The sequence below is a fragment of the Dermacentor andersoni genome, chromosome 1, assembly GCF_023375885.2.
Source record: "Dermacentor andersoni chromosome 1, qqDerAnde1_hic_scaffold, whole genome shotgun sequence".
NCBI lineage: Eukaryota > Metazoa > Arthropoda > Arachnida > Ixodida > Ixodidae > Dermacentor > Dermacentor andersoni.
Window position 1 is genome coordinate 190,087,862 of NC_092814.1, and position 15,241 is coordinate 190,103,102.

At 45.9% G+C, this 15,241-nt stretch overlaps 1 long non-coding RNA gene and 1 pseudogene across 1 annotated transcript; both read right to left on the reverse strand.

The window, feature by feature from the left end:
- Window positions 1-961: 961 nt before the first annotated feature.
- Window positions 962-4,323, reverse strand: LOC129380758 (uncharacterized). The gene is made up of 3 exons (XR_008608932.2): window positions 3,900-4,323; window positions 1,888-2,098; window positions 962-1,059 (listed from the first exon to the last, which is right to left on the reverse strand). It is a non-coding gene; the product is annotated as an uncharacterized lncRNA (long non-coding RNA).
- Window positions 4,324-9,232: 4,909 nt separating this feature from the next.
- LOC126547227 (transportin-2 pseudogene) lies at window positions 9,233-11,911 on the reverse strand (annotated as a pseudogene).
- Window positions 11,912-15,241: the final 3,330 nt, after the last annotated feature.

A 15,241-nucleotide genomic window follows, 5' to 3' on the forward strand; every position in this document is an offset into this window, starting at 1 on the left:
AATAGAAGCACAAAAATCAGCACAAATTATTAGATTATCAAACTCCAAAGCAGGCAGAAGACTGCTGGATGCGGCAGGCCTCCGTCATAGCTTCAATCAGGGAGATACCGCGCAACTTGATATTCAAACAAGGAAGTCCTTTATTGTAGCCCCTTTTCCAAGAAATGTCCACTCCCAACACAATAAACATCGAAGGTCTGTGAGGGCTAGAGCTTCCTTAAAGAACATATCCGGAACGGAGACCTTCGTTGACGCGGCGCGACACGCCAGTGCCAACAAGTTTTCCGTAGCAATAGTCAATCACAGGGGAGAACTCCTCTCGGCAGCCTCGCTGAAGACCTCCTCGGTCGACGTGCACGCGCGCGCGCACGTCGACCGAGGAGGTCTTACAAAAATTTTTAGTAACATTTTATAATCCGTCTTTAGACACCGTAACAACTTCCTAGTAACCTCCTACCGACTATTGGCCACCGATATTGAATTGAAAGTATAGATATAAAATGTCGATAGAATTCTTACCGACTGCTTATTATCTTATGTCGGTAGAAAGTGTCAACTGTGAAGCGACTATTTATTGACCACCTTTATACATCCTAACAACTTGCTAGTAACATCCTGTCGACTATTCGCCACAGACAGATAGTTTACAGGATGTTACTAGGAAGTCGTCAGGATGTATAAAGGTGGTTAATAAATGGTCGCTTTACAGTTTTTAGGAAGTACATAAAAATTTTATTCAGAGGTAATTACTTTTGCAATTTTATATTGCAAAAATAAGCTTTCATTATCTCTGAATAAAATGTTTATTTACTTCCTAAAAACTGTGCACCGACTATTTATTAACCACCTTTATATATATCCTAATGACTTGCTAGTAACATCCTGTCAACTATCTGTCTGTGGCGAATAGTGGTTGCCAAGTGGCTAGGTGTGGCATGCAACGGAAGAAGACAGGTTTACATTTGTGCTTGAACACATCCATTTAATATCCCCGGGCTAGTAATGAGGACGAGTTCTCCAGCTGCCTTGGAAGTATGCTGAAATGTTGCATTGTGTAGTCTAGAAAAGAGAAGAAAAAAGGCAATATATTAGTTTTGCTACAGTGACATTGCAACACACCATGCATCTGTTTCTTAAAAAGGAAGTGCACAAGACACAAGTTTTCAGCCCTGTGAGCTCTAAACATCTCCACCTGTCTTGTGCAAAGTCCTAAAATGCATGAAATGACTGAATTAGTGCATTAGAGCTGGGAGCGTGATGGATGTGCGTAACACCAACAGATGCACGACACATAAGCTCTATCATACCAATTGTTATCTACAAACAAAAGCTGTAAATCAACTTCAGTTTAATGAACTTCGATATTCGTATTGTGACCAGTACATGGAAGTTTCATGTGTGAATTATCTTAGGAAAGGCAAGGTGCCAGTCAGAACTGTGCTGCAACTTTGCTTGGGCACAGGTACATAGAAGAGTTGACTTTTGTGTTGCACTTAAGAACCACGAAATGATACAAGCAACATGTAAGCAGTTGAGCAGGCATTATGGACGTTCTACAGCAAGATTAGAAAATGCCTTTGCTGTGCAGGCAGACATTGTCAAAGTGAGCTTGTTACTAAACATGTTAGCTTTCCACAAGACAGGATATTGTCAGTGCATTCATATGACCAGGGCCTCTATCACAAAAATACATGTGCCAACAGTAATGACAATTTTCTAGTTATGGTGGCAAAGCTTGCATTATAATATGCTATTATAATCAGGTTAATAGCTATTTTAGCAGGAAAGAAAGGAGTACACCCTAAGATAGCACTGAAATTGCCATGAAAGGAGTTTTGTTGAAAACTGCACAAAGAATATTAAGATGCTTCTTTGTGACACACATACCTAGTATGGCGTTGACCTTCTTGGAATCCCAACGGATACTTCTGTGGAAGGCATTTGACAGCCGCCCAAAAAAGGACCTCCCTTCAACGTCTTCTTTTGAAAAAGGAGCTTTAAGGAGGCCCTCCGCGAAGTGAAAGCCTGAGTTGTTAGCATCCAGGCACAGCCTCTTCAGCAGGCCCTTTTCAACATATACACCGTCACCGATGTCTACCTGTGAAACAATACAACAAGCCCAGATTCATTTTATACACGTTTGATCAAGGAATGGTTAGGAAATAGGGTAAGGTTTGCAAAAACGGAAGTAGCTGCTTCTTGTTGATTCGGTTTAAAGAACAAAGCAGCCTTACATATACCATACATGCATTGTACTGAGCTGTGTACTTTTGAGTAAGACTAGAAAGTATTGGGAACTTCAAAGCGAAAGAAAGACATGCATCTGCCTAGAACTAAGCAAATGTGTGCCACCCCTTGACACAGAATGAGATCTGGTGCTGTTTTAGTGATTAGCAGACATTGAAAGCTTCAAGCCTCAACGAATATTGGGCCAAACTGTGCTCGATTAGTGACGCACAAGTGCTCGAGAACTATCAAACAAGATGCAATTGTCTTCAAATACAATTCTGACTTCCCCTTGCAGACATGCAGTTTTCAATTTACTGACTGCACTTGGGTGTAAAGATTTTGTCTGACAGAGTGAATAAACCACATACACAAGCAGCATTTTCATAGTTAGCATAGTCTTTAATAGGTACTGATACCTTTAATTTAGAAAGCCCTGTTATATATTGGGCCTCATCAAACTAATTTCATAAAAGGTTTGTCAAGGTAGAAGCATAGAACTTTAGTCATTAAAAGACAGGTGAAAGGAGTTAATTATTGCAATTATTACTGAAAAATAAATTTTAGACAGCTCATCCGAATGAGAAATTGATGCAAGCAGTTTGTACATGCCACATAAGCATTTAGATATCAAAAATAGGGATTAGAGAAAACCTTCCCTTGGAGGTTCATTAGTGCAAGCAGCCATGCCCTCGAGGAGACATAACTTCTTTTTCTGTAGGCAGAAAGAGGCTCGAGTATTTTATTGACACATATATGTGCCCATGCATATATGTTATCTCTGTTGTAAACCTTTTTTTCATGTACATGCAAGGTGTGTTTATAACATCTCATTGTGCACAAAATTTGCGTAATAATTTAAAGACTGCGATTTTGTAGCGATGCCATTCCTTTTCGCTATTCGTTAGTAGTCTGACCGACGCCCCGGCCCGGACTACGTACTGCAACTGCCGGCCGTTAGCGGTGGGCGAGAAGAGTGATATAGAATCGAGGGGTAAGTATCACTACAAAATCGCAGTCTTCAAGTTATTACGCACTGCCGTAACCTACGATTGCAAGAGCTGACATCTCGTTATTAAGATTTGGTTGGTCTGTCTTTCTTAAAGGCCGGCGTCTGATTGAAATGTCTAGATTAAAAACAAACCTCGTTATTGTAATATCGGCCTATATCCGCTCTGTAACATAGAAGACAAATACGCGAAGACACTCAAGAACATAAACAATACACACAGGTTCTCGCGACGCGGACCTCCAAACCGAACTCTATACATACAAATATCTTCATACAAGCTTCTATCTGCTTAAGCGTCAAACATAGCAATCGTGTGTCAAAGCGCGAAGCCCATGATACATCGACGTATACATTACACATGTACTGTACTTGCGGGAATGCCTATATGGCGAATAACTTCTTGCCAGGAGACTACCGAACGAACACTAACTTTCACTGTGTTTTCATAATTATGTGCCCATTCAGGCTTAGCAATCAAAGCGGGTAGCAGAATGCAAGTACGCTGTAACATCAGAGGAAGCTTTCGTGAAATTGCTTGCTAAATGTGCACAGCAACATTGCTAACATATGATAGGAAAGCGCTTTGCTCTAGCTAGTTACACAACGCTCATTACGTAAATCATAGGCGTCAAGAATGCGCGCAAGTGCCAAACTTGCTTACCTTTCCAGACTTGGCAAACGCTCCTTCATCTAACAGGTACACAGGCACCGACGTTTCTCTGGCGCAAGCACTGTAGAACTTCCGATGAACTCCAGCTCCACAAAAGCACAACCTTCAACAGTCTTCCATACACTACGATTCGAAGCCCCAGTACCAGACTTTTTCACGAGAGCGCGGGCAGGCAGCTCGGCAGAACAAAGGCAGCTCGGACGGGCGCTGTACTAGGGCACTCACTGTCGACACTGGTGGATCGCTCGAAACACACAGCGAACTAATGGCGTTACACGAGTCCGGAAGGCTTGGGATGGTTACTGCACACAACAAGGAGCACATTTTGTCTAGGTACTTCTAAAATATAACTCAAATACCACCTTACCGCAAGGAGCATTCACTACAAGCAACGTGGTGTGTCGACCAAAAAACAAATACTGCCGTAGCGCCACTCTGCGGTTTTTAGAAAAATGTATCTTAAATGAAAAAATTGCGTGTTTTTTCCTAATAACATTTGGTAGGGTCCTTTAATAAATTTGTTGGGTCCAAAAGTGTGTATATTGTACTTTGTGATAAGAAGTTTAAGGAAATGTATATATAATAAAAACGAAGCGAATGTTGCCTTCAAGATTCGCAATTGCTTCAGGTGGATGCACTTTGCAAAAGCACGGCCTTCGAGATCAGACTTTGTCACTCAAAGGAAGCCGTAGCTAGGAGGCGGACAGGCATTTAGGCCCCAATCGTTGGGTTTATAGTGCCTAGGTAGGCTTCCTTATTTATAAAGAATATACAGGGACTTAAGCCAAACCATGAGCGAGCTATAGCTCGCTCATGGTACGATTCGGTGTCCGATCCGACGTCCGGCATGTGTGCATCCGAAGGATTGAGCGGCGCGTAAGCTCTGCCCACATCCAGCTCCCTGCTTCGCTTTACGCGAACACTGTCGATAAAATTATGCCCCTGCGAGTGACAGAACACTTCACGGCGCCGCGTTGTCCACTGACGGCTCCACTAAAGCCAGCGATAGGGCCGGTAGGCATAGCTAGGCGGACGCTGCGGCCGACGGCGCTTGCGATCCAGCCCGAGCTCGTCGAAGAGTGCTTATTTTTGCCAAAACAATTAACACTGTACACATTAGGTCGACCGTAATTAAATACAATTGGTTTACTCGACGCAGTCGTTGCGAAGGGCAAACGTGCAAGCGAAGCGAGCGGCCTCGCTCAGACGGTCGGTGTGTGATGTCTGCCCGCGAAATGCCCTCACGTCGCGGCTCCCGATCCCGCCAGTAGCTTAGTGCTAGTGTGCTAGGCGCTGGTTTGCATAACAGGCACACGTTCGAGATAATTTTACTGAACTGGTAACTATTTCACGTCGGAAACAAACTGCAGCAGCCAAGGAAAAAAAAAAAAAAAAAGCTGCGAGAAACCGGCCAGCCAGCACCGCCTCCGTGGAGGGAACGTCACAGAACGTCACATGCCAGCCGCGCTGTCATTGGCTGCGGCCAGACGACGGTGCAGTTGTCGGACGCGTCGGACGATGAAAATCTGCCCGGTTTGTAGCACGCCGGACGTCCGATCCGGCGCTTCGGCACGGCAAAACACCTCGATTCGGGCTGCCGTTTCGGCGCGTCGGACGCCGGGTCGGACACCGAATCGGACCGTGTGTCTCCCGCTTTAGTTGGCGAACACGAGCCGATCAGCGCGCCGTCCGTGCAGCTCCGTCTGCTTGCAATGGTGCATGGCCTACGGGCTTCTTTGACACCTACTGAGCACGAATTCATGATCACCGCTCATATACACGCTTCCCATGGCGCTAGCTGTCGTGTTTTCGAGAATACGTGCCCTCATCTTGAATTGGTGAGACCATATTTCCTCTTAGCGTACGGTATTAGAAGCATTTTTTTTTTCTATGAACATTCTACTATCATCTGTTACTAGGAAGTTGATTAAAAATTAGGAAAACAGTTACTGTGCAAAAAAAAATATTTTTTTTAAGGCAGCCAGTCTTTGCATATTCATTTATAGTTGAGATGATGTTATCTGTTCATTTCTCACTAAATCATTTTTAACAACTTTCTAGTAACCAGTGTTACTAGAAAGTTGATTGAAAATTGAGGAAATTTACACTTGTGCATGAAACAAGACTGTCTTGCACCAGCCATGTTCACTGAATAATTATAACCTTATTTAATAATATTCATGCATGTTTTGTAACTTGGGTTATGTACTTTAGGAACATAATTATTTTTATTGACTTCCTATTGAATGGTGTTTCTAAAAAGTTAAAATAGTGTGTCTTAACTTTCTAGTAACTTTCTTTTTACATACTGAAGTTAGAAAAGAAGTAACCAACTTTCTTTTGACAAACGTTACTAAAAGTAAAAGTCAATAGGATGTTACTAAAGTTGATAGGAAGTTGATAAAAGTTCTAAAGAAAGTAAGGAAGCATTTTTGTATGGTGGAACAGGCTGCTATAGCTCTCGCATTACGGTGTACACGTACTTCCGAGTAGCCATTGGAGCGTTCGCATTGGGATTGATAGCCAAAGAAGCAGCCAGGATTCTGAATGGCAAACACCCCTCTGGCATTATTCAACACATAGTCTGGCTCCCAGCTTACATGGGACCAAACGTATTACGGGGTCACCTGAATCCCAATGAGATAGTCCACGACTGTGCGCGAGATTTCATATGCCGCGGAGGGATGGTGTCTCGGGTGAGTTCGGGAGAGCTCGTCCACAGTGATCCTCTAATTACTTTTCACGAAATCACATCTCATTGCAGAGGGAATAGGTAGAGTTTTCCCTTCCCCCATCATAGGCTCAACAGACCACAAGCTAGCACGCTCCGCATGCTCCAGACGGGGTCCTACCCCTCTAGGGACTTTCTGAACATGCTCCACCCGGACATTGATCCACTTTGTCCAGACTGTGGCACTGAATTTTGCTCATTAAGTCACATGCTCTGGCAGTGCCCTGTGTTACAGGATTTTGATCGAGAAGAAGACTGGACGAAGGCCATCACAGACCCGAAACAAGACGTCCAGCTCCTGGCTGTCCAGAGGGCCCGTGAACAAGCGAAGAGGCATGGCCTCTCTGTTCCGACATGGGACTAGCCAATGGCTGGGTAGGGACCTACCTAGCCGGCCCCCTGCCTAGCTCCTTAGGACCCCGATAAAGTCGTTTACTACTACTACCACTTGGTTCATTTGCACTAGTTGACCGACTCCAATACGCACCTTTCTTTCGTATCCCAGTTTGATCATTGATGCAGACTTCGCCGTGCGCTCCATCAGAAACAAAATCTTCTCAACATACACGCGACGAAGCTGATGGCGTCAGGGGTTTTCTGTTTATGCTGTCAGTCCAAAGCCGACACTTGTCTGAAACCGCAGCGACGGAATCCACGGAGTCGCTACGGCTGAAGATGCACGTCACATTCGCTTTCTAAAGTTATTTTTGCGACCGAATACAGCACAGTAGTAGTCCGTTGACCTTGAGCCATGACATCTCACAATGACACCGCTGCCGTTCCAAGCCGCCACTGGGAGAAACAGCGATCCGCACATATCAGAGGGAGGCGGGGAACGGCGCAGCGCGCTGGTTCGAGGCTACGTTCCTCCTCACCGATAAAATGGTTTATGGGGCAGCGGAAAGATGGATCGCGAATTTTCCGTCATCGCCTACAATGTTCTTATTGACAATATTTTCTGACTATAGTATTAGAAATGTAATAATAACCTATTACGCAATTAGGCGAATAAAATAATAGTCTGACTTGCTCCAAGCGACGGCAAACACTACTTTGGTTCTGTCTAGCTACGTGGTACTCGCATATTTTTAAGTTTTTGCACAGGTAACGTGGTCACTCTTGTGAGAGAGAAAGAGATGAATATAGGAAGGCAGGGATGTTAACCAGTCAAAGGTCTGGTTGGCCACCCTACGCTGGGAAAGGAAGAAAGGGAAGAGAGAGAAGGTGTAGATACGTGTACGGACAGTACTTGAGTTAAAGCCGCTCTCGCAAACCAGACGTTCTGAGAAAGCACAAAAGTGTCTCCACTGCCTTCTGAGCCGATGATCGGTGGCGACTCTTGTGAGCATTGCAACAACTTCCCATAAGGCTGTAAACTTATATAGTATCACATTTTCCGCTTGTGATGCTTTAACTAATGCTGGTTACCGAAGGGCGTTATCTATTTTCAGTGCCGAGTTGTCGATTTGTAAACTTCGTGCTTTCATTTTTTTTTGTTTTAAGGTGAAAGCCTTAAATAGCTCATACCCCCACAAGCAAGCAAAGATGCAATGGCTGAATATGAATGAAGAAACGGAAGAACGAACGACCGAAACAACACAAGAAAGAAAGAAAGACTGAAAAAAATGGAGAACTAAAGAAAGAATGACAGAATATTTAGGTGGTGTATTGCGTGCTCGCATGCGTTGATGAGGAGATAAACCTACAGCGGCATACGTTTACTTCACACTGCGGCTCGTTATGTCTCGCAAGAAGTCTGACCCATCCCATCGTATAACTTAATGCACTACCACGTGCGTAGCAGGCTTTCGCGTCCACGTGTTACAGGAGAAAGGTAACAGGCTGCCGAACGTTTTTTTTTTTTTTTCATTTGCTTAATTCTGAGATGTTTCCTCAAGCTTTCAAGTACTATATCAGAGTTCCGCTACACATAGTTTGTGCATTTATGAGGAAAATGTGAATTATACAAAGGTAATTCAAATGGTTTCATTGCTTCTCTAATGAGAGCATTTCCGCGTTTTACATGTATTTCAATTGGGAATCGGAGTTGTCCCCAAGTCTCCTTCTAATGTTACACGATTAGCGTAAACTCTTCGTTCTGTGATTAAATGCTGATTCGCTCTGATGTAAAAGTAGCCATAACTTCAGCTGTGTGTGCGTGAATGTTTTATTGACGTGGTTACTTCAGAATAACCATTTTGGATAACCGTAGTGGTGCAGCATCGCATGTCTTCGCTACTTGAGCGGGTAACCTTTGCTACGTCTAACAACAATAACCGTCCCGTCGCTGGCTCCTCTAAGCTATCTTGCCTTTCCTAAACCCACAAACAGGGCAATGCCCCGTTCTTTTCCGACAAGGAAACAAAGCAGAAAGAAAAAAAAATACTTTTATTCACTCACACACACACTGGCAGCGTGGACGAACTCATGTTGATTCTTTTTCGATTCCAGAAGCGCGGAGGCAGGTGTTGACACATAATGGCTTGCAGGTTCCTGAGGCAACATTGATCTCTTTAACTCGCTTGAGTAGAAAATACGCAAGCCACATTAATGTTTCTTGGATTGCCGTGTTCGTATTAGCGCAGAACCTTTCTCAGATGCCATAATTGTGCAACATTCGCCTCCTGAGTAAAGGTGGAAGCTGTTCGGAGATGTGCTCCCATTCCTTGCTCCCAAACATCTTCTTGTAGCGGTGGAGTAAGTCATGGACTGTTTGCTTCAATTCTTCCTCGGGAATGGCCCAGCAAAGGATGGCCTCAAGGAAAAAAATGAAATCACGAAGGGCTCCATCCGGGTTTACATTCATCATTCTGCAGATCCCATAAAACGCGAAGTCCTTTGCTTCACAGTTCCTACTTTTTCCCAGGGCTGAGCAGCACGGACCTATGAACTGACGTAACTTCGGTGCGATTTCCTCTGGGCAAGCGTAACCAAGACATCCGATAGCAATAGCAGTGTTTTCCAGCAAGGATTTGGACGTGTTCGAAAGTTTCATATTAGTCACCAGTTTAGAAACCACGTCATGTATGTGCGGTTTGACACTGCTTCTGAACCTGGTGGCTATCTGGCTGATTGCCCACGTCGCACTATTGCACACTGGTATGATCTCTGGGTTCAAGTTCTCACCGAGTATAGGAAAGAACAAGCGCGCAGTGGACATCGTATGGGGAATGCAGCTTTTGGTGAGCATTCCAAGAAGGGAAAATGTGGCCTGACGCACTTCAGGCACCGAGTCCTCGCCACACTGGAACATGAGCTGAAGGATGTTGGTATCCGTGACAAAAGGCGCAATGTCGTTTCCCAAACCTTCCGCCAGTCCGCTGAGCGTTTCCAGTGCCGCAACAACAAAGGGTTTTTCCGGGCTATACGAGTACCTCAGATCGATTGCTTTGACGAAGAAGCCTTTCCTCCCCAGTTGCACGAGGCGGAGACACCTGTTTGCCACGGGCACGTAGTAAGGCAAGAATTCAGATTTAACTGCGGTAGCCACACTACACAGACACCGAAGCAGATAAAATTGATTGATATCAGAGTCTGCCATCTCATCCCACTCCTCGGTCAGTGGTTTCATGAAAAATGAAATAAATTCACGCCTGTTGAGTTCTGGTCCTACACAGTCTGCCAGCGTTCTTATTGCATTGTACAGCATATAAAAATGTCGACGTCTGTACTTGTTCAAGCTACAGTAGATCGTGTCCAAAATGGAGTTGAGGTATGGCACGATCTTTGTGTTGGCTTTCTTTGCTAGGGTGTTAAGGGCGTTGCACGCAACTTCTTGGACCATTTCGCTGTCGTCCAGGACCCGCTCCAGTACCTGGTTCACCACTGGCTCGAAGTAGCGGTGGTGCGGCTGGCTCAACAGCCACTGGGAGTAACGGCTCAGGGTCCAGCAGGCGGCCGACCGCACAGGGGCCTTGCCATCTCTAAGACAGAAAAGAAAGTAGGTGATCAGATCCTCTAGATACTGGGTCATGCCTTCCATGCAGCCATCAGCGATGACCCCAAGGACAAAAATGGCCGATTCCTTAATCACCCAGTCTTTTTGCAACATCTCCTTAAGGGAAGGCACTAGCAGGTGAAAAACTTGCTCGTTGAACACGATGGCTATCCCGCACAACGCCTCCGCTGAGCAATTCCTTATATTCCACTTGTAGAAGATGTTTTCATCGCCATGTTTTTCGTTTGTCACAGAACATCCGCCGATTTTGCCGTCTGTTGCTTTTTTCATCACCCAAAGCGTAGGCCGGATACTTCGTACGTCTTCCTTGAGTGTACTGATGTCAGAGTCTGAGTACTTCATTTTTTGGACTAAAATGGGGACAAGGCGTGAGAAATACGGCGCCAGTGCTTCCTTACAGACTGTCTTCTCCGTTAGAAAGGCTAAGGCCATGCACGCTGCCAGAGCAATGCTTCCGTCCACATCTTGCATCTTGACCATGACGTACTCAACGACGCTGCGCATATGAGGGATGAGACAGTCGATGTGATATTCCAGCACTACTATTAGAGAACGACACAGGGTTTTCTGTACTTCGGAGTCTTCATCATCCATTAACTGCAGTAAACTCGTAACAACGGAGCCAGAGTGGACCATCACTGCCTCTGTGCGATTGATGAATAATAGGCTGATGACAGTGATGGCGCAAAACCGGATCCGAGGGTTCTTGTGCCGAAAATAGTGCAGAAACTTGGGCACAAGAACAGTGAGCTGATCTTTCAGTGCCCCTCTAACCAGCTCATCACCACAGTCCCGACAAATCTTGTGCAGCGCACCGAAAGAACCCTCGCAGACTCTGTCGTCCTTCGAGTCTAGGAGCTCGCCGAGCCGCGGAAGCAATTCAGGCCACCTTGCGAGCTCAACTGTTGTGTCAGTCGTGATGAAGAAGCCCAAGGCAGCTACGATCACCGTCAAGGGGTCACCCACACTTTCCAAGCTGGTCTTGGTGGAGTCGCTCACATGCCGGCGAACGATGCCAGAGTCTGCAATCACATCTTTATCCAACATTAATCCGCTTTGTTTTGGCAACCGCTCATGCTCTAACTTCAACGTTGTCAGGATGAATACCAGATAGTTCCTGAAGCCGGGAATTTCGCTCACCTTCTTGATCTCCTGCCGGGCCGTTAGCATCGTCGCTTCATCAGCAGACAGCGAATTCCTCAGCAGCTGCAAGATTTGCTGAAGACGTTCCTCTTGTGGCTCCCATGGTGAAGACAACTGACCGCTCTTCTTCACAAACGGGAATCGCAAGTAACGGCAGCACGTTAGGTCCATGTTGGTTTTGTGGACAGAATGGAACAGCGAAAGCTCGAGTCGGGCGCCTTCTTTTTCTTCTCCTAATAGCACTTCCCCATACCGCGCGATGATTGGTCCAGCGTAGTACGATGCCGGTTTGCTACTACATAGCCATCTAGATGTAAAATTTTGTAGGTTAATGGCACTCACCCACTCTGTAATATTTGTTGAAACTGAGAATCTCAAAATAAAATAAGGAATAAACATTGCAAAAGAACTGAAACAAACCTTGAGAATAGGTCCTTAGGTTAAAATTAAAGCACATTGAATCTGTAAAGCGAAGAAATAAATTAAATACACAAATATATAGAACAAGTGGAACTAAATTTGGCAGAAATAAAAGGAAACAGTCAGGTCAAAAATAAGAGATTTAATCGCACTTACAAGAAATGTCTAGATGACAGCCAAAACCTTCACGTCGCTATGCCCAAGAACATGAACAACCGAGAACAAACAATTAACAACAGTCATATATATTCCCAGAAGAGGAAGTGCATGGTATTTCTAATGGTCTTTTTTCTTTAACATAAAGGATCATCTAAAAGCAATTCAAAATGTTCTATGCCATCATCTTCTCTACAAAAAACCGCAGTTGTGTCCAGAAGGCGATGCGCTCATAGAGATAGCACAGAGACAGACATAGAGTAGGGTTCTAATTTTCATAGGTGGTACAAAGGGCAGTATACTTTGGCGTATTAATTAAATTAACAAGCGTGGTGCCACGTGCTCACGGTCAAACATGAACAGATCTCACTGGCTAACTGCGATCACTCGCCGTCGCTGGCGCACTGAAGAGCTCCGGTAGTGGGGAGCGAAAGCTTCGTGCTGCCGCTCGCGTGACCGCGCGTTTCCAAAAATTAGATTTCGCCACATCCAATACTATAGGTGCTCGGGATGACCGGACGCATGACGCTACCAGCCATCTCAGATCTCCCTATCTTTGCACTCGCCGCAGATCAACTCCACGATGCGGCGCGCAGACAGCTGTGCGCAGCCGCGGCCGGGATAGGAGAGGAGACGCCTGCTTACCAACTCCCGGTGGGTGCTTGATCATGTTACCACGTGCTCACCTTCATCCCCATAGTACGCACTTGATCACCCAAACTGAACTCAAACTGAGTGTTGAACTATAACACTGGGCGTGCAGGAGGACGATGTGCATCATGCCATCATCCATCTCGATCCCTTCTCGCGCGCTTTTCCTCGCACCTGCAGCATACGGCGTGTGGACAGCTCATGGTAATCGCTCTTTGACTTTATGGGGAACATCACAGCGACGGCGGCTACGACGAGCAAAATTCGCCTTGACTGCCCGTATAATGGATATTGCTATAGAAGAGAAAATCGTTAAGGCCGCCAAACCAGCTCCATGTCCAAAATTCTAAATTCTAAACACCAAGACACCCAGTCTTGGAGTTTCTCACAGTTTACTTCTTTTCTCCATGGACTGATTAGTCACTAAAAATTTTGGTAGCTTCTTTTATATTAGACGGAACAGAACATTGCCGCATCATTTGTCACCGCAATCTAGGGCGCTATAACGTAAAGCTATTATAAACTTTTCTATTCTAATTCTGCAATCAGCCCTCCACGATTCGTCAAAAAATTTTCGAGTCACCAGAACGCCAGGTAGCGTCGAGGAGTGAAGACGTGTTTACGCCGGCTCCGCGAACAACCAAGGATTCTGGTGTTTTTTCTGGCAAAATGATCTGCGAAAGTGCTAAAATCGATTTTCGGAAGTGACAAGGACCCGGTGGACACAATTGTTTGTGCCTGTGAGTGGATTTTTAGTGATTTTACGGCTAAAAAACTGTGATCGGAGCACAACGCTGCGCTAAGCCTCACCTCGGCTTCGGCATGGCCCCGGCCGTGGACGGCGTCGACGGGCAGCCCCAAGCCAGCGGCGCCTCCCAGAGAAGCGGCGACATGGAAGTGACGGTGGAAGGCAACGAAAAGGATCCTAAGGGATCCGACAACGAAGGATGGTTCACAGTTTTGGCGAAAAGGAGGCAGAAACCCGTGCCAGCTGGCGCGGAGACGACGCTCGGACGCTCGGCGGACGCTCGGCGCGACGCGCTCAAGAAGGGAGCAGGGAAGAAGGAAGCGGAGCTATCGGTAGCATCGAACCTACCGAGACTGCCAGCCACGGGCTGGAAAGTGACTCTACGACTACGAGAAGGCCTCTCGGTGCTTCAGAAGGCACCGGAAGTTAGCCTCGGAAGAGCAGTGCGAGAGAGCGCGGGCGTCAGCCTACAAGAAGCCAAGGGAGACCGCTTCGTGATAAACACCAAACAAGGTACGATCATCTACCACACATTATCTATGGAGAATGCTGAAAGAATAAGCAAGATAGATAAGATCAGAATCGGAGACAAGGATTACGGGGTCGTCACGTACGTGAACGCACCGGAAAGCTGTGGACGTGGAGTTATTCACGGCATAGAGGAAATGTACTCCGATAAAGAAGTCCTAAGCAACCTCAACGAGGACGAAGACAACCCGACAATTCTAGAAGCAAGAAGAATGGGCAAAACCAGAACTTTCCTCCTAACTTTTGACGACGAGGAAGTTCCACGCAAGGTTTTCTTCATGGGCGCTATTCTCCGGTGCTTCCTATACAAGAAGAGGTACGAAGTATGCTACAAGTGTGGAGGACTCGGGCATAGATCAGACGTGTGTGACAATGACGAACCGAGGTGTAGAGGTTGTGGGGTAACCAGACCACAAGAAGGACATCAATGCGAACCGCAGTGCCAGCTCTGCGGCAGAAACCACGTCACCGGGGATAAGAAGTGCAGGAATTTATTCCGCACCCCGTACATCGTGAAGAAGAGACAATGGGAGCAAAAACAAGCGGCCGAGGAGGCGAACCAAGAGGAACTTAGTAAAAGCAGGCCAAGCGAGAGATCGAGCAGCAGGACCAGGAGCCGCTCGGAGTCCTTCCCGAGGCTACAGACGCCGCAACACCAGACACAACAGAAGGAAACAAGTAACAAGGTGAGCTGGTCAGACAAAGTCTCCCAAGATTCAGAAAAGGATAGAGAAAACCAGGAGCTAAAAGCGCTTATTAAGAGGCAGGAAGAGCAAATCAGAATACTGATTGAGGATAGGAAAAAGGAGAGAGAAGAAATTTTAAAGATAATCGAGGAGATGAAAAAAGAGAAGGGTGGAAACAGTACGAGACAGGAAGAGAGTGTAGGGGACAAAGAGCCCAAAACAGATCGGCCCCCGCTCAAAAAGAAGAGAACGGGAGAGACAGACTCAGACAGTAAGATGGACAAAGTTACTCAGGATATTACTCTGATGAAC